We start from the raw sequence: 20,126 nt of genomic DNA, 5'->3' as shown, positions 1-20,126 counted from the left end.
TGATAGCTTGAACATAAATTTAAGGGATGCAATAAAATCTTACAGCACCTGCTATTCCCTGGTACTAATAGATTTCTATTTAATCTGTACACTTCACATTCAGGCGTGTGAGTTGGAGAGTAAATGAAAGTGATGCAAAAAAAACTTACAGCATCTGCTATTCCCAGGTGCTAACAGATAGTTTGATTTAATTATTCACTGCACTTCAAATTTGAGCTTGATAGCTTGAACATAAATTTAAGGGATGCAATAAAATCTTACAGCACCTGCCAATTCCCTGCTACTAAAATATTTCTATTTAATCTGTACACTTCACATACAAGCATGTCAGTTGCATATTAAATTAAAGTGATGCAAGAAAAACTTACAGCATCTGCTATTCCCAGGTGCTAACAGATAGTTTTTTTTAATTAATCACTGCACTTCACATCCTAGCATGTCATCTTGAAAGTAAATTAATGTGATGCAAGAGAAGCTTACAGCATCTCATAGTCCAAGGTGCTAAAAGATAGTTTTTTGATGAATCACTGCACTTCACATTCAGGCATGTGAGTTGGAGAGTAAATGAAAGTGATGCAAAAAAAACTTACAGCATCTGCTATTCCCAGGTGCTAACAGATAGGTTTTTTTATTAATCACTGCACTTCACATTTGAGCATGTCAGCTTGAAAGTAAATTAAAGTGATGCAAGAAAAGCTTACAGCACCTGGTATTCCTAGATAGGGTCCCACCTCAGTACTATTCAGGCACAAACTTGCTTAGCTTCCAAGTTCAGATGAGATTGGACGTGCTGAAGCTGGTATGGCCGTAAACCTTAAACACTTACTCAAATTGCCTAATCATAGAAAATATGATCAAAGACCAATCTGACATTTTTTTTTATTAATCCCTGCACTTGACATTCTAGAATGTTGTCTTGAAAGTAAATTAAAATGATGCAATAAAAGCTTACAACATCTGGTATTCAGAGTCACTAACAGACAGTTTTTTTATTAATCACTGCACTTCACATTCAAGCATGTTAGTTGGAGAGTAAATTAAAGTGATGCAATAAATACTTACAGCATCTGCTATTCCCAGGTGCTAACAGATAGTTTGATTTAATTATTCACTGCACTTCAAATTTGAGCTTGATAGCTTGAACATAAATTTAAGGGATGCAATAAAATCTTACAGCACCTGCTATTCCCTGGTACTAAAAGATTTCTATTTAATCTGTACACTTCACATACAAGCATGTCAGTTGCATATTAAATTAAAGTGATGCAAGAAAAACTTACAGCATCTGCTATTCCCAGGTGCTAACAGATAGTTTTTTTTATTAATCACTGCACTTCACATTTGAGCATGTCAGCTTGAAAGTAAATTAAAGTGATGCAAGAAAAGCTTACAGCACCTGGTATTCCTAGATAGGGTCCCACCTCAGTACTATTCAGGCACAAACTTGCTTAGCTTCCAAGTTCAGATGAGATTGGAGGCGTGCTGAAGCTGGTATGGCCGTAAACCTTAAACACTTACTCAAATTGCCTAATCATAGAAAATATGATCAAAGACCAATCTGACATTTTTTTTATTAATCCCTGCACTTGACATTCTAGAATGTTATCTTGAAAGTAAATTAAAATGATGCAATAAAAGCTTACAACATCTGGTATTCGGAGGCACTAACAGACAGTTTTTTTATTAATCACTGCACTTCACATTCAAGCATGTCAGTTGGAGAGTAAATTAAAGTGATGCAATAAAAACTTACAGCATCTGCTATTCCCAGGTGCTAACAGATAGTTTGATTTAATTATTCACTGCACTTCAAATTTGAGCTTGATAGCTTGAACATAAATTTAAGGGATGCAATAAAATCTTACAGCACCTGCTATTCCCTGGTACTAATAGATTTCTATTTAATCTGTACACTTCACATTCAGGCGTGTGAGTTGGAGAGTAAATGAAAGTGATGCAAAAAAAACTTACAGCATCTGCTATTCCCAGGTGCTAACAGATAGTTTGATTTAATTATTCACTGCACTTCAAATTTGAGCTTGATAGCTTGAACATAAATTTAAGGGATGCAATAAAATCTTACAGCACCTGCCAATTCCCTGCTACTAAAATATTTCTATTTAATCTGTACACTTCACATACAAGCATGTCAGTTGCATATTAAATTAAAGTGATGCAAGAAAAACTTACAGCATCTGCTATTCCCAGGTGCTAACAGATAGTTTTTTTTAATTAATCACTGCACTTCACATCCTAGCATGTCATCTTGAAAGTAAATTAATGTGATGCAAGAGAAGCTTACAGCATCTCATAGTCCAAGGTGCTAAAAGATAGTTTTTTGATGAATCACTGCACTTCACATTCAGGCATGTGAGTTGGAGAGTAAATGAAAGTGATGCAAAAAAAACTTACAGCATCTGCTATTCCCAGGTGCTAACAGATAGGTTTTTTTATTAATCACTGCACTTCACATTTGAGCATGTCAGCTTGAAAGTAAATTAAAGTGATGCAAGAAAAGCTTACAGCACCTGGTATTCCTAGATAGGGTCCCACCTCAGTACTATTCAGGCACAAACTTGCTTAGCTTCCAAGTTCAGATGAGATTGGACGTGCTGAAGCTGGTATGGCCGTAAACCTTAAACACTTACTCAAATTGCCTAATCATAGAAAATATGATCAAAGACCAATCTGACATTTTTTTTTATTAATCCCTGCACTTGACATTCTAGAATGTTGTCTTGAAAGTAAATTAAAATGATGCAATAAAAGCTTACAACATCTGGTATTCAGAGTCACTAACAGACAGTTTTTTTATTAATCACTGCACTTCACATTCAAGCATGTTAGTTGGAGAGTAAATTAAAGTGATGCAATAAATACTTACAGCATCTGCTATTCCCAGGTGCTAACAGATAGTTTGATTTAATTATTCACTGCACTTCAAATTTGAGCTTGATAGCTTGAACATAAATTTAAGGGATGCAATAAAATCTTACAGCACCTGCTATTCCCTGGTACTAAAAGATTTCTATTTAATCTGTACACTTCACATACAAGCATGTCAGTTGCATATTAAATTAAAGTGATGCAAGAAAAACTTACAGCATCTGCTATTCCCAGGTGCTAACAGATAGTTTTTTTTAATTAATCACTGCACTTCACATTTGAGCATGTCAGCTTGAAAGTAAATTAAAGTGATGCAAGAAAAGCTTACAGCACCTGGTATTCCTAGATAGGGTCCCACCTCAGTACTTTTCAGGCACAAACTTGCTTAGCTTCCAAGTTCAGATGAGATTGGAGGCGTGCTGAAGCTGGTATGGCCGTAAACCTTAAACACTTACTCAAATTGCCTAATCATAGAAAATATGATCAAAGACCAATCTGACATTTTTTTTATTAATCCCTGCACTTGACATTCTAGAATGTTATCTTGAAAGTAAATTAAAATGATGCAATAAAAGCTTACAACATCTGGTATTCGGAGGCACTAACAGACAGTTTTTTTATTAATCACTGCACTTCACATTCAAGCATGTCAGTTGGAGAGTAAATTAAAGTGATGCAATAAAAACTTACAGCATCTGCTATTCCCAGGTGCTAACAGATAGTTTGATTTAATTATTCACTGCACTTCAAATTTGAGCTTGATAGCTTGAACATAAATTTAAGGGATGCAATAAAATCTTACAGCACCTGCTATTCCCTGGTACTAATAGATTTCTATTTAATCTGTACACTTCACATTCAGGCGTGTGAGTTGGAGAGTAAATGAAAGTGATGCAAAAAAAACTTACAGCATCTGCTATTCCCAGGTGCTAACAGATAGTTTTTTTTAATTAATCACTGCACTTCACATCCTAGCATGTCATCTTGAAAGTAAATTAATGTGATGCAAGAGAAGCTTACAGCATCTCATAGTCCAAGGTGCTAAAAGATAGTTTTTTGATGAATCACTGCACTTCACATTCAGGCATGTGAGTTGGAGAGTAAATGAAAGTGATGCAAAAAAAACTTACAGCATCTGCTATTCCCAGGTGCTAACAGATAGGTTTTTTTATTAATCACTGCACTTCACATTTGAGCATGTCAGCTTGAAAGTAAATTAAAGTGATGCAAGAAAAGCTTACAGCACCTGGTATTCCTAGATAGGGTCCCACCTCAGTACTATTCAGGCACAAACTTGCTTAGCTTCCAAGTTCAGATGAGATTGGACGTGCTGAAGCTGGTATGGCCGTAAACCTTAAACACTTACTCAAATTGCCTAATCATAGAAAATATGATCAAAGACCAATCTGACATTTTTTTTTATTAATCCCTGCACTTGACATTCTAGAATGTTGTCTTGAAAGTAAATTAAAATGATGCAATAAAAGCTTACAACATCTGGTATTCAGAGTCACTAACAGACAGTTTTTTTATTAATCACTGCACTTCACATTCAAGCATGTTAGTTGGAGAGTAAATTAAAGTGATGCAATAAATACTTACAGCATCTGCTATTCCCAGGTGCTAACAGATAGTTTGATTTAATTATTCACTGCACTTCAAATTTGAGCTTGATAGCTTGAACATAAATTTAAGGGATGCAATAAAATCTTACAGCACCTGCTATTCCCTGGTACTAAAAGATTTCTATTTAATCTGTACACTTCACATACAAGCATGTCAGTTGCATATTAAATTAAAGTGATGCAAGAAAAACTTACAGCATCTGCTATTCCCAGGTGCTAACAGATAGTTTTTTTTAATTAATCACTGCACTTCACATTTGAGCATGTCAGCTTGAAAGTAAATTAAAGTGATGCAAGAAAAGCTTACAGCACCTGGTATTCCTAGATAGGGTCCCACCTCAGTACTTTTCAGGCACAAACTTGCTTAGCTTCCAAGTTCAGATGAGATTGGAGGCGTGCTGAAGCTGGTATGGCCGTAAACCTTAAACACTTACTCAAATTGCCTAATCATAGAAAATATGATCAAAGACCAATCTGACATTTTTTTTATTAATCCCTGCACTTGACATTCTAGAATGTTATCTTGAAAGTAAATTAAAATGATGCAATAAAAGCTTACAACATCTGGTATTCGGAGGCACTAACAGACAGTTTTTTTATTAATCACTGCACTTCACATTCAAGCATGTCAGTTGGAGAGTAAATTAAAGTGATGCAATAAAAACTTACAGCATCTGCTATTCCCAGGTGCTAACAGATAGTTTGATTTAATTATTCACTGCACTTCAAATTTGAGCTTGATAGCTTGAACATAAATTTAAGGGATGCAATAAAATCTTACAGCACCTGCTATTCCCTGGTACTAATAGATTTCTATTTAATCTGTACACTTCACATTCAGGCGTGTGAGTTGGAGAGTAAATGAAAGTGATGCAAAAAAAACTTACAGCATCTGCTATTCCCAGGTGCTAACAGATAGTTTGATTTAATTATTCACTGCACTTCAAATTTGAGCTTGATAGCTTGAACATAAATTTAAGGGATGCAATAAAATCTTACAGCACCTGCCAATTCCCTGCTACTAAAATATTTCTATTTAATCTGTACACTTCACATACAAGCATGTCAGTTGCATATTAAATTAAAGTGATGCAAGAAAAACTTACAGCATCTGCTATTCCCAGGTGCTAACAGATAGTTTTTTTTAATTAATCACTGCACTTCACATCCTAGCATGTCATCTTGAAAGTAAATTAATGTGATGCAAGAGAAGCTTACAGCATCTCATAGTCCAAGGTGCTAAAAGATAGTTTTTTGATGAATCACTGCACTTCACATTCAGGCATGTGAGTTGGAGAGTAAATGAAAGTGATGCAAAAAAAACTTACAGCATCTGCTATTCCCAGGTGCTAACAGATAGGTTTTTTTATTAATCACTGCACTTCACATTTGAGCATGTCAGCTTGAAAGTAAATTAAAGTGATGCAAGAAAAGCTTACAGCACCTGGTATTCCTAGATAGGGTCCCACCTCAGTACTATTCAGGCACAAACTTGCTTAGCTTCCAAGTTCAGATGAGATTGGACGTGCTGAAGCTGGTATGGCCGTAAACCTTAAACACTTACTCAAATTGCCTAATCATAGAAAATATGATCAAAGACCAATCTGACATTTTTTTTTATTAATCCCTGCACTTGACATTCTAGAATGTTGTCTTGAAAGTAAATTAAAATGATGCAATAAAAGCTTACAACATCTGGTATTCAGAGTCACTAACAGACAGTTTTTTTATTAATCACTGCACTTCACATTCAAGCATGTTAGTTGGAGAGTAAATTAAAGTGATGCAATAAATACTTACAGCATCTGCTATTCCCAGGTGCTAACAGATAGTTTGATTTAATTATTCACTGCACTTCAAATTTGAGCTTGATAGCTTGAACATAAATTTAAGGGATGCAATAAAATCTTACAGCACCTGCTATTCCCTGGTACTAAAAGATTTCTATTTAATCTGTACACTTCACATACAAGCATGTCAGTTGCATATTAAATTAAAGTGATGCAAGAAAAACTTACAGCATCTGCTATTCCCAGGTGCTAACAGATAGTTTTTTTTAATTAATCACTGCACTTCACATTTGAGCATGTCAGCTTGAAAGTAAATTAAAGTGATGCAAGAAAAGCTTACAGCACCTGGTATTCCTAGATAGGGTCCCACCTCAGTACTTTTCAGGCACAAACTTGCTTAGCTTCCAAGTTCAGATGAGATTGGAGGCGTGCTGAAGCTGGTATGGCCGTAAACCTTAAACACTTACTCAAATTGCCTAATCATAGAAAATATGATCAAAGACCAATCTGACATTTTTTTTATTAATCCCTGCACTTGACATTCTAGAATGTTATCTTGAAAGTAAATTAAAATGATGCAATAAAAGCTTACAACATCTGGTATTCGGAGGCACTAACAGACAGTTTTTTTATTAATCACTGCACTTCACATTCAAGCATGTCAGTTGGAGAGTAAATTAAAGTGATGCAATAAAAACTTACAGCATCTGCTATTCCCAGGTGCTAACAGATAGTTTGATTTAATTATTCACTGCACTTCAAATTTGAGCTTGATAGCTTGAACATAAATTTAAGGGATGCAATAAAATCTTACAGCACCTGCTATTCCCTGGTACTAATAGATTTCTATTTAATCTGTACACTTCACATTCAGGCGTGTGAGTTGGAGAGTAAATGAAAGTGATGCAAAAAAAACTTACAGCATCTGCTATTCCCAGGTGCTAACAGATAGTTTTTTTTATTAATCACTGCACTTCACATTTGAGAATATCAGCTTGAAAGTAAATTAAAGTGATGCAAGAAAAGCTTACAGCACATGGTATTCCTAGGTAGGGTCCCACCTCAGTACTATCCAGGCACAAACTTGCTTAACTTCCAAGTTCAGATGAGATTGGAGGCGTGCTGAAGCTGGTATGGCTGTAAACCTTAAACACTTACTCAAATTGCCTAATCATAGAAAATATGATCAAAGACCAATCTGACATTTTTTTTTATTAATCCCTGCTCTTGACATTCTAGAATGTTGTCTTGAAGTAAATTAAAATGATGCAATATAAGCTTACAACATCTGGTATTCGGAGGCACTAACAGACAGTTTTTTTATTAATCACTGCACTTCACATTCAAGCATGTTAGTTGGAGAGTAAATTAAAGTGATGCAATAAATACTTACAGTATCTGCTATTCCCAGGTGCTAACAGATAGTTTGATTTAATTATTCACTGCACTTCAAATTTGAGCTTGATAGCTTGAACATAAATTTAAGGGATGCAATAAAATCTTACAGCACCTGCTGTTCCCTGGTACTAATAGATTTCTATTTAATCTGTACACTTCACTTACAAGCATGTCAGTTGCATATTAAATTAAAGTGATGCAAGAAAAACTTACAGCATCTGCTATTCCCAGGTGCTAACAGATAGTTTTTTTTATTAATCACTGCACTTCACATTTGAGCATGTCAGCTTGAAAGTAAATTAAAGTGATGCAAGAAAAGCTTACAGCACCTGGTATTCCTAGATAGGGTCCCACCTCAGTACTATTCAGGCACAAACTTGCTTAGCTTCCAAGTTCAGATGAGATTGGACGTGCTGAAGCTGGTATGGCCGTAAACCTTAAACACTTACTCAAATTGCCTAATCATAGAAAATATGATCAAAGACCAATCTGACATTTTTTTTTATTAATCCCTGCACTTGACATTCTAGAATGTTGTCTTGAAAGTAAATTAAAATGATGCAATAAAAGCTTACAACATCTGGTATTCAGAGTCACTAACAGACAGTTTTTTTATTAATCACTGCACTTCACATTCAAGCATGTTAGTTGGAGAGTAAATTAAAGTGATGCAATAAATACTTACAGCATCTGCTATTCCCAGGTGCTAACAGATAGTTTGATTTAATTATTCACTGCACTTCAAATTTGAGCTTGATAGCTTGAACATAAATTTAAGGGATGCAATAAAATCTTACAGCACCTGCTATTCCCTGGTACTAAAAGATTTCTATTTAATCTGTACACTTCACATACAAGCATGTCAGTTGCATATTAAATTAAAGTGATGCAAGAAAAACTTACAGCATCTGCTATTCCCAGGTGCTAACAGATAGTTTTTTTTAATTAATCACTGCACTTCACATTTGAGCATGTCAGCTTGAAAGTAAATTAAAGTGATGCAAGAAAAGCTTACAGCACCTGGTATTCCTAGATAGGGTCCCACCTCAGTACTTTTCAGGCACAAACTTGCTTAGCTTCCAAGTTCAGATGAGATTGGAGGCGTGCTGAAGCTGGTATGGCCGTAAACCTTAAACACTTACTCAAATTGCCTAATCATAGAAAATATGATCAAAGACCAATCTGACATTTTTTTTATTAATCCCTGCACTTGACATTCTAGAATGTTATCTTGAAAGTAAATTAAAATGATGCAATAAAAGCTTACAACATCTGGTATTCGGAGGCACTAACAGACAGTTTTTTTATTAATCACTGCACTTCACATTCAAGCATGTCAGTTGGAGAGTAAATTAAAGTGATGCAATAAAAACTTACAGCATCTGCTATTCCCAGGTGCTAACAGATAGTTTGATTTAATTATTCACTGCACTTCAAATTTGAGCTTGATAGCTTGAACATAAATTTAAGGGATGCAATAAAATCTTACAGCACCTGCTATTCCCTGGTACTAATAGATTTCTATTTAATCTGTACACTTCACATTCAGGCGTGTGAGTTGGAGAGTAAATGAAAGTGATGCAAAAAAAACTTACAGCATCTGCTATTCCCAGGTGCTAACAGATAGTTTTTTTTATTAATCACTGCACTTCACATTTGAGAATATCAGCTTGAAAGTAAATTAAAGTGATGCAAGAAAAGCTTACAGCACATGGTATTCCTAGGTAGGGTCCCACCTCAGTACTATCCAGGCACAAACTTGCTTAACTTCCAAGTTCAGATGAGATTGGAGGCGTGCTGAAGCTGGTATGGCTGTAAACCTTAAACACTTACTCAAATTGCCTAATCATAGAAAATATGATCAAAGACCAATCTGACATTTTTTTTTATTAATCCCTGCTCTTGACATTCTAGAATGTTGTCTTGAAGTAAATTAAAATGATGCAATATAAGCTTACAACATCTGGTATTCGGAGGCACTAACAGACAGTTTTTTTATTAATCACTGCACTTCACATTCAAGCATGTTAGTTGGAGAGTAAATTAAAGTGATGCAATAAATACTTACAGTATCTGCTATTCCCAGGTGCTAACAGATAGTTTGATTTAATTATTCACTGCACTTCAAATTTGAGCTTGATAGCTTGAACATAAATTTAAGGGATGCAATAAAATCTTACAGCACCTGCTGTTCCCTGGTACTAATAGATTTCTATTTAATCTGTACACTTCACTTACAAGCATGTCAGTTGCATATTAAATTAAAGTGATGCAAGAAAAACTTACAGCATCTGCTATTCCCAGGTGCTAACAGATAGTTTTTTTTATTAATCACTGCACTTCACATTTGAGCATGTCAGCTTGAAAGTAAATTAAAGTGATGCAAGAAAAGCTTACAGCACCTGGTATTCCTAGATAGGGTCCCACCTCAGTACTATTCAGGCACAAACTTGCTTAGCTTCCAAGTTCAGATGAGATTGGAGGCGTGCTGAAGCTGGTAGGGCCGTAAACCTTAAACACTTACTCAAATTGCCTAATCATAGAAAATATGATCAAAGACCAATCTGACATTTTTTTTATTAATCCCTGCACTTGACATTCTAGAATGTTATCTTGAAAGTAAATTAAAATGATGCAATAAAAGCTTACAACATCTGGTATTCGGAGGCACTAACAGACAGTTTTTTTATTAATCACTGCACTTCACATTCAAGCATGTCAGTTGGAGAGTAAATTAAAGTGATGCAATAAAAACTTACAGCATCTGCTATTCCCAGGTGCTAACAGATAGTTTGATTTAATTATTCACTGCACTTCAAATTTGAGCTTGATAGCTTGAACATAAATTTAAGGGATGCAATAAAATCTTACAGCACCTGCTATTCCCTGGTACTAATAGATTTCTATTTAATCTGTACACTTCACATTCAGGCATGTGAGTTGGAGAGTAAATGAAAGTGATGCAAAAAAAACTTACAGCATCTGCTATTCCCAGGTGCTAACAGATAGTTTTTTTTATTAATCACTGCACTTCACATTTGAGAATATCAGCTTGAAAGTAAATTAAAGTGATGCAAGAAAAGCTTACAGCACATGGTATTCCTAGGTAGGGTCCCACCTCAGTACTATTCAGGCACAAACTTGCTTAGCTTCCAAGTTCAGATGAGATTGGAGGCGTGCTGAAGCTGGTATGGCCGTAAACCTTAAACACTTACTCAAATTGCCTAATCATAGAAAATATGATCAAAGACCAATCTGACATTTTTTTTATTAATCCCTGCACTTGACATTCTAGAATGTTATCTTGAAAGTAAATTAAAATGATGCAATAAAAGCTTACAACATCTGGTATTCGGAGGCACTAACAGACAGTTTTTTTATTAATCACTGCACTTCACATTCAAGCATGTCAGTTGGAGAGTAAATTAAAGTGATGCAATTAAAACTTACAGCATCTGCTATTCCCAGGTGCTAACAGATAGTTTGATTTAATTATTCACTGCACTTCAAATTTGAGCTTGATAGCTTGAACATAAATTTAAGGGATGCAATAAAATCTTACAGCACCTGCTATTCCCTGGTACTAATAGATTTCTATTTAATCTGTACACTTCACATTCAGGCATGTGAGTTGGAGAGTAAATGAAAGTGATGCAAAAAAAACTTACAGCATCTGCTATTCCCAGGTGCTAACAGATAGTGTTTTTTATTAATCACTGCACTTCACATTTGAGAATATCAGCTTGAAAGTAAATTAAAGTGATGCAAGAAAAGCTTACAGCACATGGTATTCCTAGGTAGGGTCCCACCTCAGTACTATCCAGGCACAAACTTGCTTAACTTCCAAGTTCAGATGAGATTGGAGGCGTGCTGAAGCTGGTATGGCCGTAAACCTTAAACACTTACTCAAATTGCCTAATCATAGAAAATATGATCAAAGACCAATCTGACATTTTTTTTTATTAATCCCTGCACTTCACATTCTAGAATGTTTTCTTGAAGTAAATTAAAATGATGCAATATAAGCTTACAACATCTGGTATTCGGAGGCACTAACAGACAGTTTTTTTATTAATCACTGCACTTCACATTCAAGCATGTTAGTTGGAGAGTAAATTAAAGTGATGCAATAAATACTTACAGCATCTGCTATTCCCAGGTGCTAACAGATAGTTTGATTTAGTTATTCACTGCACTTCAAATTTGAGCTTGATAGCTTGAACATAAATTTAAGGGATGCAATAAAATCTTACAGCACCTGCTATTCCCTGGTACTAAAAGATTTCTATTTAATCTGTACACTTCACATACAAGCATGTCAGTTGCATATTAAATTAAAGTGATGCAAGAAAAACTTACAGCATCTGCTATTCCCAGGTGCTAACAGATAGTTTTTTTTATTAATCACTGCACTTCACATTTGAGCATGTCAGCTTGAAAGTAAATTAAAGTGATGCAAGAAAAGTTTACAGCACCTGGTATTCCTAGATAGGGTCCCACCTCAGTACTATTCAGGCACAAACTTGCTTAGCTTCCAAGTTCAGATGAGATTGGAGGCGTGCTGAAGCTGGTATGGCCGTAAACCTTAAACACTTACTCAAATTGCCTAATCATAGAAAATATGATCAAAGACCAATCTGACATTTTTTTTATTAATCCCTGCACTTGACATTCTAGAATGTTATCTTGAAAGTAAATTAAAATGATGCAATAAAAGCTTACAACATCTGGTATTCGGAGGCACTAACAGACAGTTTTTTTATTAATCACTGCACTTCACATTCAAGCATGTCAGTTGGAGAGTAAATTAAAGTGATGCAATAAAAACTTACAGCATCTGCTATTCCCAGGTGCTAACAGATAGTTTGATTTAATTATTCACTGCACTTCAAATTTGAGCTTGATAGCTTGAACATAAATTTAAGGGATGCAATAAAATCTTACAGCACCTGCTATTCCCTGGTACTAATAGATTTCTATTTAATCTGTACACTTCACATTCAGGCGTGTGAGTTGGAGAGTAAATGAAAGTGATGCAAAAAAAACTTACAGCATCTGCTATTCCCAGGTGCTAACAGATAGTTTTTTTTATTAATCACTGCACTTCACATTTGAGAATATCAGCTTGAAAGTAAATTAAAGTGATGCAAGAAAAGCTTACAGCACATGGTATTCCTAGGTAGGGTCCCACCTCAGTACTATCCAGGCACAAACTTGCTTAACTTCCAAGTTCAGATGAGATTGGAGGCGTGCTGAAGCTGGTATGGCTGTAAACCTTAAACACTTACTCAAATTGCCTAATCATAGAAAATATGATCAAAGACCAATCTGACATTTTTTTTTATTAATCCCTGCTCTTGACATTCTAGAATGTTGTCTTGAAGTAAATTAAAATGATGCAATATAAGCTTACAACATCTGGTATTCGGAGGCACTAACAGACAGTTTTTTTATTAATCACTGCACTTCACATTCAAGCATGTTAGTTGGAGAGTAAATTAAAGTGATGCAATAAATACTTACAGCATCTGCTATTCCCAGGTGCTAACAGATAGTTTGATTTAATTATTCACTGCACTTCAAATTTGAGCTTGATAGCTTGAACATAAATTTAAGGGATGCAATAAAATCTTACAGCACCTGCTATTCCCTGGTACTAAAAGATTTCTATTTAATCTGTACACTTCACATACAAGCATGTCAGTTGCATATTAAATTAAAGTGATGCAAGAAAAACTTACAGCATCTGCTATTCCCAGGTGCTAACAGATAGGTTTTTTTAATGAATCACTGCACTTCACATTCAGGCATGTGAGTTGGAGAGTAAATGAAAGTGATGCAAAAAAAAACTTACAGCATCTGCTATTCCCAGGTGCTAACAGATAGGTTTTTTTATTAATCACTGCACTTCACATTTGAGCATGTCAGCTTGAAAGTAAATTAAAGTGATGCAAGAAAAGCTTACAGCACCTGGTATTCCTAGATAGGGTCCCACCTCAGTACTATTCAGGCACAAACTTGCTTAGCTTCCAAGTTCAGATGAGATTGGACGTTCTGAAGCTGGTATGGCCGTAAACCTTAAACACTTACTCAAATTGCCTAATCATAGAAAATATGATCAAAGACCAATCTGACATTTTTTTTTATTAATCCCTGCACTTGACATTCTAGAATGTTGTCTTGAAGTAAATTAAAATGATGCAATATAAGCTTACAACATCTGGTATTCGGAGGCACTAACAGACAGTTTTTTTATTAATCACTGCACTTCACATTCAAGCATGTTAGTTGGAGAGTAAATTAAAGTGATGCAATAAATACTTACAGCATCTGCTATTCCCAGGTGCTAACAGATAGTTTGATTTAATTATTCACTGCACTTCAAATTTGAGCTTGATAGCTTGAACATAAATTTAAGGGATGCAATAAAATCTTACAGCACCTGCTATTCCCTGGTACTAATAGATTTCTATTTAATCTGTACACTTCACATTCAGGCATGTGAGTTGGAGAGTAAATGAAAGTGATGCAAAAAAAACTTACAGCATCTGCTATTCCCAGGTGCTAACAGATAGTTTTTTTTATTAATCACTGCACTTCACATTTGAGAATATCAGCTTGAAAGTAAATTAAAGTGATGCAAGAAAAGCTTACAGCACCTGGTATTCCTAGGTAGGGTCCCACCTCAGTACTATCCAGGCACAAACTTGCTTAACTTCCAAGTTCAGATGAGATTGGAGGCGTGCTGAAGCTGGTATGGCCGTAAACCTTAAACACTTACTCAAATTGCCTAATCATAGAAAATATGATCAAAGACCAATCTGACATTTTTTTTTATTAATCCCTGCACTTGACATTCTAGAATGTTGTCTTGAAGTAAATTAAAATGATGCAATAAAAGCTTACAACATCTGGTATTCGGAGGCACTAACAGACAGTTTTTTTATTAATCACTGCACTTCACATTCAAGCATGTTAGTTGGAGAGTAAATTAAAGTGATGCAATAAATACTTACAGCATCTGCTATTCCCAGGTGCTAACAGATAGTTTGATTTAATTATTCACTGCACTTCAAATTTGAGCTTGATAGCTTGAACATAAATTTAAGGGATGCAATAAAATCTTACAGCACCTGCTATTCCCTGGTACTAATAGATTTCTATTTAATCTGTACACTTCACATTCAGGCATGTGAGTTGGAGAGTAAATGAAAGTGATGCAAAAAAAACTTACAGCATCTGCTATTCCCAGGTGCTAACAGATAGTTTTTTTTATTAATCACTGCACTTCACATTTGAGAATATCAGCTTGAAAGTAAATTAAAGTGATGCAAGAAAAGCTTACAGCACCTGGTATTCCTAGGTAGGGTCCCACCTCAGTACTATCCAGGCACAAACTTGCTTAACTTCCAAGTTCAGATGAGATTGGAGGCGTGCTGAAGCTGGTATGGCCGTAAACCTTAAACACTTACTCAAATTGCCTAATCATAGAAAATATGATCAAAGACCAATCTGACATTTTTTTTTATTAATCCCTGCACTTGACATTCTAGAATGTTGTCTTGAAGTAAATTAAAATGATGCAATATAAGCTTACAACATCTGGTATTCGGAGGCACTAACAGACAGTTTTTTTATTAATCACTGCACTTCACATTCAAGCATGTTAGTTGGAGAGTAAATTAAAGTGATGCAATAAATACTTACAGCATCTGCTATTCCCAGGTGCTAACAGATAGTTTGATTTAATTATTCACTGCACTTCAAATTTGAGCTTGATAGCTTGAACATAAATTTAAGGGATGCAATAAAATCTTACAGCACCTGCTGTTCCCTGGTACTAATAGATTTCTATTTAATCTGTACACTTCACTTACAAGCATGTCAGTTGCATATTAAATTAAAGTGATGCAAGAAAAACTTACAGCATCTGCTATTCCCAGGTGCTAACAGATAGTTTTTTGAGGAATCACTGCACTTCACATTCAGGCATGTGAGTTGGAGAGTAAATGAAAGTGATGCAAAAAAAACTTACAGCATCTGCTATTCCCAGGTGCTAACAGATAGGTTTTTTTATTAATCACTGCACTTCACATTTGAGCATGTCAGCTTGAAAGTAAATTAAAGTGATGCAAGAAAAGCTTACAGCACCTGGTATTCCTAGATAGGGTCCCACATCAGTACTATTCAGGCACAAACTTGCTTAGCTTCCAAGTTCAGATGAGATTGGACGTTCTGAAGCTGGTATGGCCGTAAACCTTAAACACTTACTCAAATTGCCTAATCATAGAAAATATGATCAAAGTCCAATCTGACATTTTTTTTTATTAATCCCTGCACTTGACATTCTAGAATGTTGTCTTGAAGTAAATTAAAATGATGCAATATAAGCTTACAACATCTGGTATTCGGAGGCACTAACAGACAGTTTTTTTATTAATCACTGCACTTCACATTCAAGCATGTTAGTTGGAGAGTAAATTAAAGTGATGCAATAAATACTTACAGCATCTGCAATTCCCAGGTGCTAACAGATAGTTTGATTTAATTATTCACTGCACTTCAAATTTGAGCTTGATAGCTTGAACATAAATTTAAGGGATGCAATAAAATCTTACAGCACCTGCTATTCCCTGGTACTAATAGATTTCTATTTAATCTGTACACTTCACATTCAGGCATGTGAGTTGGAGAGTAAATGAAAGTGATGCAAAAAAAACTTACAGCATCTGCTATTCCCAGGTGCTAACAGATAGTTTTTTTTATTAATCACTGCACTTCACATTTGAGAATATCAGCTTGAAAGTAAATTAAAGTGATGCAAGAAAAGCTTACAGCACATGGTATTCCTAGGTAGGGTCCCACCTCAGTACTATCCAGGCACAAACTTGCTTAACTTCCAAGTTCAGATGAGATTGGAGGCGTGCTGAAGCTGGTATGGCCGTAAACCTTAAACACTTACTCAAATTGCCTAATCATAGAAAATATGATCAAAGACCAATCTGACATTTTTTTTTATTAATCCCTGCACTTGACATTCTAGAATGTTGTCTTGAAGTAAATTAAAATGATGCAATATAAGCTTACAACATCTGGTATTCGGAGGCACTAACAGACAGTTTTTTTATTAATCACTGCACTTCACATTCAAGCATGTTAGTTGGAGAGTAAATTAAAGTGATGCAATAAATACTTACAGCATCTGCTATTCCCAGGTGCTAACAGATAGTTTGATTTAATTATTCACTGCACTTCAAATTTGAGCTTGATAGCTTGAACATAAATTTAAGGGATGCAATAAAATCTTACAGCACCTGCTGTTCCCTGGTACTAATAGATTTCTATTTAATCTGTACACTTCACTTACAAGCATGTCAGTTGCATATTAAATTAAAGTGATGCAAGAAAAACTTACAGCATCTGCTATTCCCAGGTGCTAACAGATAGTTTTTTGATGAATCACTGCACTTCACATTCAGGCATGTGAGTTGGAGAGTAAATGAAAGTGATGCAAAAAAAACTTACAGCATCTGCTATTCCCAGGTGCTAACAGATAGGTTTTTTTATTAATCACTGCACTTCACATTTGAGCATGTCAGCTTGAAAGTAAATTAAAGTGATGCAAGAAAAGCTTACAGCACCTGGTATTCCTAGATAGGGTCCCACATCAGTACTATTCAGGCACAAACTTGCTTAGCTTCCAAGTTCAGATGAGATTGGACGTTCTGAAGCTGGTATGGCCGTAAACCTTAAACACTTACTCAAATTGCCTAATCATAGAAAATATGATCAAAGTCCAATCTGACATTTTTTTTTATTAATCCCTGCACTTGACATTCTAGAATGTTGTCTTGAAGTAAATTAAAATGATGCAATATAAGCTTACAACATCTGGTATTCGGAGGCACTAACAGACAGTTTTTTTATTAATCACTGCACTTCACATTCAAGCATGTTAGTTGGAGAGTAAATTAAAGTGATGCAATAAATACTTACAACATCTGCTATTCCCAGGTGCTAACAGATAGTTTGATTTAATTATTCACTGCACTTCAAATTTGAGCTTGATAGCTTGAACATAAATTTAAGGGATGCAATAAAATCTTACAGCACCTGCTGTTCCCTGATACTAATAGATTTCTATTTAATCTGTACACTTCACTTACAAGCATGTCAGTTGCATATTAAATTAAAGTGATGCAAGAAAAACTTACAGCATCTGCTATTCCCAGGTGCTAACAGATAGTTTTTTGATGAATCACTGCACTTCACATTCAGGCATGTGAGTTGGAGAGTAAATGAAAGTGATGCAAAAAAAACTTACAGCATCTGCTATTCCCAGGTGCTAACAGATAGGTTTTTTTATTAATCACTGCACTTCACATTTGAGCATGTCAGCTTGAAAGTAAATTAAAGTGATGCAAGAAAAGCTTACAGCACCTGGTATTCCTAGATAGGGTCCCACATCAGTACTATTCAGGCACAAACTTGCTTAGCTTCCAAGTTCAGATGAGATTGGACGTTCTGAAGCTGGTATGGCCGTAAACCTTAAACACTTACTCAAATTGCCTAATCATAGAAAATATGATCAAAGTCCAATCTGACATTTTTTTTTATTAATCCCTGCACTTGACATTCTAGAATGTTGTCTTGAAGTAAATTAAAATGATGCAATATAAGCTTACAACATCTGGTATTCGGAGGCACTAACAGACAGTTTTTTTATTAATCACTGCACTTCACATTCAAGCATGTTAGTTGGAGAGTAAATTAAAGTGATGCAATAAATACTTACAGCATCTGCTATTCCCAGGTGCTAACAGATAGTTTGATTTAATTATTCACTGCACTTCAAATTTGAGCTTGATAGCTTGAACATAAATTTAAGGGATGCAATAAAATCTTACAGCACCTGCTATTCCCTGGTACTAATAGATTTCTATTTAATCTGTACACTTCACATTCAGGCATGTGAGTTGGAGAGTAAATGAAAGTGATGCAAAAAAAACTTACAGCATCTGCTATTCCCAGGTGCTAACAGATAGTTTTTTTTATTAATCACTGCACTTCACATTTGAGAATATCAGCTTGAAAGTAAATTAAAGTGATGCAAGAAAAGCTTACAGCACATGGTATTCCTAGGTAGGGTCCCACCTCAGTACTATCCAGGCACAAACTTGCTTAGCTTCCAAGTTCAGATGAGATTGGACGTTCTGAAGCTGGTATGGCCGTAAACCTTAAACACTTACTCAAATTGCCTAATCATAGAAAATATGATCAAAGACCAATCTGACATTTTTTTTTATTAATCCCTGCACTTGACATTCTAGAATGTTGTCTTGAAGTAAATTAAAATGATGCAATATAAGCTTACAACATCTGGTATTCGGAGGCACTAACAGACAGTTTTTTTATTAATCACTGCACTTCACATTCAAGCATGTTAGTTGGAGAGTAAATTAAAGTGATGCAATAAATACTTACAGCATCTGCTATTCCCAGGTGCTAACAGATAGTTTGATTTAATTATTCACTGCACTTCAAATTTGAGCTTGATAGCTTGAACATAAATTTAAGGGATGCAATAAAATCTTACAGCACCTGCTGTTCCCTGGTACTAATAGATTTCTATTTAATCTGTACACTTCACTTACAAGCATGTCAGTTGCATATTAAATTAAAGTGATGCAAGAAAAACTTACAGCATCTGCTATTCCCAGGTGCTAACAGATAGTTTTTTGATGAATCACTGCACTTCACATTCAGGCATGTGAGTTGGAGAGTAAATGAAAGTGATGCAAAAAAAACTTACAGCATCTGCTATTCCCAGGTGCTAACAGATAGGTTTTTTTATTAATCACTGCACTTCACATTTGAGCATGTCAGCTTGAAAGTAAATTAAAGTGATGCAAGAAAAGCTTACAGCACCTGGTATTCCTAGATAGGGTCCCACATCAGTACTATTCAGGCACAAACTTGCTTAGCTTCCAAGTTCAGATGAGATTGGACGTTCTGAAGCTGGTATGGCCGTAAACCTTAAACACTTACTCAAATTGCCTAATCATAGAAAATATGATCAAAGTCCAATCTGACATTTTTTTTTATTAATCCCTGCACTTGACATTCTAGAATGTTGTCTTGAAGTAAATTAAAATGATGCAATATAAGCTTACAACATCTGGTATTCGGAGGCACTAACAGACAGTTTTTTTATTAATCACTGCACTTCACATTCAAGCATGTTAGTTGGAGAGTAAATTAAAGTGATGCAATAAATACTTACAACATCTGCTATTCCCAGGTGCTAACAGATAGTTTGATTTAATTATTCACTGCACTTCAAATTTGAGCTTGATAGCTTGAACATAAATTTAAGGGATGCAATAAAATCTTACAGCACCTGCTGTTCCCTGATACTAATAGATTT

General features: G+C 35.2%; 26 pseudogenes; all 26 read right to left on the bottom strand.

Moving 5' to 3' along the window:
• Nucleotides 1-694: 694 nt before the first annotated feature.
• On the bottom strand, nt 695-813 carry LOC145643937 (5S ribosomal RNA; annotated as a pseudogene).
• A 571-nt stretch (nt 814-1,384) lies between these two features.
• Nucleotides 1,385-1,505, bottom strand: LOC145644636 (5S ribosomal RNA; annotated as a pseudogene).
• Nucleotides 1,506-2,516: 1,011 nt separating this feature from the next.
• On the bottom strand, nt 2,517-2,635 carry LOC145643936 (5S ribosomal RNA; annotated as a pseudogene).
• A 572-nt stretch (nt 2,636-3,207) lies between these two features.
• On the bottom strand, nt 3,208-3,328 carry LOC145644861 (5S ribosomal RNA; annotated as a pseudogene).
• Nucleotides 3,329-4,120: 792 nt separating this feature from the next.
• LOC145643934 (5S ribosomal RNA) lies at nt 4,121-4,239 on the bottom strand (annotated as a pseudogene).
• Nucleotides 4,240-4,811: 572 nt separating this feature from the next.
• On the bottom strand, nt 4,812-4,932 carry LOC145644860 (5S ribosomal RNA; annotated as a pseudogene).
• A 1,011-nt stretch (nt 4,933-5,943) lies between these two features.
• LOC145643933 (5S ribosomal RNA) lies at nt 5,944-6,062 on the bottom strand (annotated as a pseudogene).
• A 572-nt stretch (nt 6,063-6,634) lies between these two features.
• Nucleotides 6,635-6,755, bottom strand: LOC145644859 (5S ribosomal RNA; annotated as a pseudogene).
• Nucleotides 6,756-7,325: 570 nt separating this feature from the next.
• Nucleotides 7,326-7,446, bottom strand: LOC145644987 (5S ribosomal RNA; annotated as a pseudogene).
• A 570-nt stretch (nt 7,447-8,016) lies between these two features.
• On the bottom strand, nt 8,017-8,135 carry LOC145643932 (5S ribosomal RNA; annotated as a pseudogene).
• Nucleotides 8,136-8,707: 572 nt separating this feature from the next.
• LOC145644857 (5S ribosomal RNA) lies at nt 8,708-8,828 on the bottom strand (annotated as a pseudogene).
• Nucleotides 8,829-9,398: 570 nt separating this feature from the next.
• On the bottom strand, nt 9,399-9,519 carry LOC145644986 (5S ribosomal RNA; annotated as a pseudogene).
• Nucleotides 9,520-10,089: 570 nt separating this feature from the next.
• LOC145645356 (5S ribosomal RNA) lies at nt 10,090-10,210 on the bottom strand (annotated as a pseudogene).
• A 570-nt stretch (nt 10,211-10,780) lies between these two features.
• LOC145645444 (5S ribosomal RNA) lies at nt 10,781-10,901 on the bottom strand (annotated as a pseudogene).
• Nucleotides 10,902-11,471: 570 nt separating this feature from the next.
• On the bottom strand, nt 11,472-11,592 carry LOC145644931 (5S ribosomal RNA; annotated as a pseudogene).
• A 570-nt stretch (nt 11,593-12,162) lies between these two features.
• Nucleotides 12,163-12,283, bottom strand: LOC145644313 (5S ribosomal RNA; annotated as a pseudogene).
• A 570-nt stretch (nt 12,284-12,853) lies between these two features.
• On the bottom strand, nt 12,854-12,974 carry LOC145644985 (5S ribosomal RNA; annotated as a pseudogene).
• Nucleotides 12,975-13,657: 683 nt separating this feature from the next.
• Nucleotides 13,658-13,776, bottom strand: LOC145650949 (5S ribosomal RNA; annotated as a pseudogene).
• A 570-nt stretch (nt 13,777-14,346) lies between these two features.
• On the bottom strand, nt 14,347-14,467 carry LOC145643690 (5S ribosomal RNA; annotated as a pseudogene).
• Nucleotides 14,468-15,037: 570 nt separating this feature from the next.
• On the bottom strand, nt 15,038-15,158 carry LOC145643689 (5S ribosomal RNA; annotated as a pseudogene).
• Nucleotides 15,159-15,838: 680 nt separating this feature from the next.
• LOC145644298 (5S ribosomal RNA) lies at nt 15,839-15,957 on the bottom strand (annotated as a pseudogene).
• Nucleotides 15,958-16,527: 570 nt separating this feature from the next.
• LOC145644930 (5S ribosomal RNA) lies at nt 16,528-16,648 on the bottom strand (annotated as a pseudogene).
• Nucleotides 16,649-17,328: 680 nt separating this feature from the next.
• LOC145644297 (5S ribosomal RNA) lies at nt 17,329-17,447 on the bottom strand (annotated as a pseudogene).
• A 680-nt stretch (nt 17,448-18,127) lies between these two features.
• LOC145644296 (5S ribosomal RNA) lies at nt 18,128-18,246 on the bottom strand (annotated as a pseudogene).
• A 570-nt stretch (nt 18,247-18,816) lies between these two features.
• Nucleotides 18,817-18,935, bottom strand: LOC145644329 (5S ribosomal RNA; annotated as a pseudogene).
• Nucleotides 18,936-19,615: 680 nt separating this feature from the next.
• On the bottom strand, nt 19,616-19,734 carry LOC145644295 (5S ribosomal RNA; annotated as a pseudogene).
• Between the last annotated feature and the right edge of the window lie 392 nt (nt 19,735-20,126).

This window comes from Electrophorus electricus, chromosome 13 (assembly GCF_041902795.1).
Source record: "Electrophorus electricus isolate QZ-2024a chromosome 13, ASM4190279v1, whole genome shotgun sequence".
Taxonomy (NCBI): Eukaryota; Metazoa; Chordata; class Actinopteri; order Gymnotiformes; family Gymnotidae; genus Electrophorus; species Electrophorus electricus.
This window is presented reverse-complemented; position numbering and strand designations above follow the sequence as displayed.